This window comes from Psammomys obesus, unplaced genomic scaffold (genome assembly GCF_907164565.1).
Source record: "Psammomys obesus unplaced genomic scaffold, mPsaObe1.curated_primary_1811, whole genome shotgun sequence".
Classification (NCBI taxonomy): Eukaryota; Metazoa; Chordata; class Mammalia; order Rodentia; family Muridae; genus Psammomys; species Psammomys obesus.
Genome location: NW_026589636.1, coordinates 9,427 through 13,625, shown reverse-complemented (window position 1 = coordinate 13,625; position 4,199 = coordinate 9,427). Strand labels below are relative to the sequence as shown.

General features: G+C 41.4%; 1 long non-coding RNA gene across 1 annotated transcript; it reads left to right on the top strand.

Moving 5' to 3' along the window:
• The first annotated feature begins 228 nt into the window (after positions 1-228).
• LOC129675139 (uncharacterized) lies at positions 229-3,812 on the top strand. Its single transcript, XR_008719879.1, has 3 exons — positions 229-2,234; positions 3,179-3,326; positions 3,448-3,812. It is a non-coding gene; the product is annotated as an uncharacterized LOC129675139 (long non-coding RNA).
• The last annotated feature ends 387 nt before the right edge of the window (positions 3,813-4,199 follow it).

Genomic DNA, 4,199 nt, shown 5'->3' with positions numbered 1-4,199 from the left:
CACATAGATGACCACCAATTCACCACACACAGAAACACAACACATGCACACACATTCATGAACACACAGAGAGACACAAACACACACACACACACAAACACACACACCATGAAGAGAACTGCTGTTAAAACACTTTTTCTGCTGCATAATGAGTTACTAGGACCTGCCTGCTGTATACAAGGCTCTTAGACTTAGCTAGGCTTTGGTGTCATCTATGTGAATGTGTGATTGTGAGTCAGCATATGTGTGTGTTTTTATGTATGTGTGTTAATAGTTTGTGTACTTACGCATGTGTGCTGAACCTTATTTGCACATTACTGTCCCTATCTATGTTGTGTGTGTTTGCATGTGCTCAGGTGTGGGTCAGTCCTTGGTACTATGTTGCATGTATGTGTAGAGGTGAGTGCTTGTGTAGGTGTTTGTGTTGGGTGCTTGTATGTGAAAGTGTATGTGTGAGTGTCAGTGTGTGTTTTTATGTGTGAATTTGTGTGTGTGTTTCTGCATAAACATATGTTGATTTGCTCTTGAAACATCTTAAATGATGAAAGAGACCAGCTTTAATGAGAAAATGTCAGGTTGACTGACTTTTCAGACATCAAACCTCACATGCTGCTGCCCATCTTTCTGCATTCCCAACTTTTGCTTAGAACAAAGGACACAAAAGCTGCTGTAAGTCATAGACTTTGTAGAGGCAAGAATACATATCTTCAAAGAAATCCTACAAGGAGGTGCGGAGGAGGCTGCTATACAAAACAAGGTGCTTGAGAGTCTGGAAAGGCTGGCTAAGGGTCTGTGTGCTTTTTCTGCTCTTGATGAATAGTGACTGTCCACGGGACAGTGGGGTGGCTTTCTGTGTCTTCCCTGCATCCTGTTTTGTTGTCATCATTGCCAGCAACCATTTTCTTTCCTCCTTCACCTAACCTTGGCTCAGTAAACAAAGGCCTTGGAGCTTGGCCTGGATTTTATGCATTGAGAGATTTTGAATGGTTGCTTCTCAGTTCAGCAGAAATCCCATAGCAATGCTGAAGTTTGTGTACAGGGCTGTGTCAGTGCAGCCCCCTTAACCTCATGAAAGTCTAAAGCATTCATCCTGTGCCATGTCTACAGCACTGAGTAACTGCTTTTATTCTAAATCACTCAAATATAATCCAAAATGATCCTTAAGAGGGTGGGGAGAAGTGAGGACCCCAGACATTGCTGGTGGTGTAAAATAAGGTAGTCCTGTCAAAGGCCATGAATAATATTTCAACATCCTGAACTGCAGTCACAAGGTGACCCAGCAATTCCAGAACTAGAAGTAGGTGTCCACAGATAAAACAGAAGGCATCAGGGTTGTAACAGTCTTCTTCATAGCAGCCACAAGTTGAAACTTTCCAGGTGTCCATTAGCTTATAAGTGTACCATATCATCCACCCTTCATGGAAATATTGTTCATCATGAAATAAAGACACTCAAGATCATTTGGCCTGGAGTTAATCAGCCTTCTATTACTCAAAAAGATCTCCGATCGTGTCATCCTAGAGGGAGAACATTTTTTTATGTCTTAGTTGTGGAGATTTTCTCATTTCATAGGCTCACTGTTTGGGTTCAAAGCAATGCAGGCTATGAATAAGGGAGCTCCATTAGTAGGAAGCTGCTCACCTTAGAACAACTGGGAACAATTGGGACAGAATAAGGAGCTGGTTCACCAGGATCCCCAGGTCTCGGGCTGGGGAAAAAACAATATTGCAAGCCTTGGGAACTTGCTATGTAGGCTTGGCTAAGTGGCCAAGACCCAGTGGGTCCACATGTCTACACAGAAGGTTTAGGAAAAGTACTTTATCCACTGAACTGTCTATATCCCATGTCCACTAATTTCTTATCCCTTCTACAGAAAGTTAACATTGTTCTATATAGGATCCCTGGTGATCTCTTACATTAGATACCTGGTGATCTCTTACATTACTGGTAAAATTATTAAGTTACTGCAATGCAGTATAGTTGTATGTGAGAACACATGTATTTCTGTGTGCTCAGGAGTTTGTGTGTGTGTGTGTGTGTGTGTGTGTCAATGTGCAAAGGTGCTTTTGCACAATCATGTTCACAGCACCTCTGAATACAATCTTCTAAAAAAAACAGGAACTAAAAGCAATAGAGAAAAGAATTAAGTACCTACTGGAGCCGAAAATGCTGCCAACTCTGGAAAGGGACTTGGCAGAAAAGATGCAGCATCACACTGATGTCATTGAGATGAGGTAGGAACCCAGGGATCGAGTGGAGGGTGGAGCCAAGTGGGTACCCTGTGCCTGTGTGTCTTGTTCTGTTAGGTTTCTGGCCATCTGCATGGCTCTCAGCCACAGCCATGGTTAGCTGGTCTCTGAAAGAACACTTCTAAGTATTAGCTGGTCCAGTCACCGACAACTTCTGTCCAGGAAACAACATGTGTTCCTTAGTGTTTCTGGGGATGGTGCACCCCCTCCTCTTTTCTAGCCTCTGTAGTATGATCTGAGTACCTTGTCCCTTGGTTTCCCCACAAATCCTCTTAGTACTAAACCTAGCAAGGGGAGTATCCCTTGTAAAAGACAGTGTGACTCTTGACCTGTTATTTTCCTTCAGGAACATCACCTTTAGAGATAAGTTCCTACACTTGGGCGCATTTTCACATAGCATACTCCTACTGAATCCAGGCTCCCTGCAGTGACAGGACATTCCTGTGAGATGATTTATTTGATTATAAACAGGGCACTTGTTTGACAAGGTTACATAGGCAGGTTTCTGCACTGTTGGAAAACTCAAGGCCTTCACTGCAGTGAGTAGGCCCTGAAAAGAGACTCTACATAGGTAACTAGGTTGCTCACATCTTTTCTGAAGTGTGACTCAGACATTAATTAATTAGTTAATTAATTAATCATCTGGACTATTGGAGAAATGTGCTGTTATTTTTCTATTTCAATGCAGTGTGTAGGTTTCAGTTCATCTTCCCGAAGTTTTTAAAAATGTGAGAAAAAAAAAATATCCAGGCACATGTACTCTCTGACCTTTTTTTTTTTTTTTTTTTTTTTTTTGGGAAATGCAGGGAAAGGGAAAGACCTCAGCTGAAAGGTCATCCTGTACTGTCCAGCTGAATAGAGCTTGTGTAGAGTCAACAGCTGACATGGTTTGCCTTCACTAGGCTTCTGTTCCTTCCTTCCTTCCGTAGGTCTGAAATACTCCAGTCTGACCTGGAAAGAGCCACAGCCCAGAAAGAGAGCTCCCCACAGACAGAGCTTCTGCAGCCAGACAACTGAGTTTTCCCAGGCAATTGAGCGACCATCCCATCCCATCCTCAGCAACTCTGGCAATCCTGGGTTGGTTTTTCTTCCTTGACTTTGTTTCCTATGTTTAAACTGGCCTTGATTTTGTCTTTCCTCAGGCCTAGCATGGGGTGCCTCTGGGTTTGATTGATTGTCTTTCTTTCTTCTCTGACAGCTCCCTTGATAGAACTGAGGAGAAAGAAAGAAAGAAAGAAAGAAAGAAAGAAAGAAAGAAAGAAAGAAAGAAAGAAAGAAAGAAAGCCACAGAGAAGTTGAACACAACATTTTTTCCTCTATGATCCAGGGCTCCTCAAAAAAAAAAAAAAATCCAATATCAACTGACTTCATGTGCATGCTGCTAAATCTCAAGCAAGAGAATGTTGCTTAGCTTAATTTATTGTTTGAATTTTGGGTTTAGATTTTTTTGGTTTTGGTTTTTTGTGTTCTTTGGTTTGAGGTTTTGTTATTCATTTGTTATTTCATTTGATGATTTTATTGACTTGCTAGTTTGCTAAGGCTATATTCTGTCTGTAATGCCTGTCCCATTTAATCATCCCCTATTGAGTAAAATGATTGTATTTTTACAAATAAAAATTAATCTTCAACTGTTAATTCTTCAGACTCTTCTTTAATTAGATATGGTATCACAGTCATGTAACCCGAGAACTCACAGGTAGAAATGTATCTCTTAGGTTGAGGGGCCTAAGGCTACATAGTGAGTTGCCATCCAGCCAAGGCTATACAGAGGAAATGTTCTATCAAAGTGGATAGTGTATCCAACACTATGGATACCCACTTCATTGTGGAAATAGTGTCCATACTGTATCCTTACAGTCATATATTTAACTCCCCCTACAATATGGTACTCTGTGGATGATCACGTGAAACAAACTAATGAGAAACACAGCAGCATGGCTCTACTGCTTC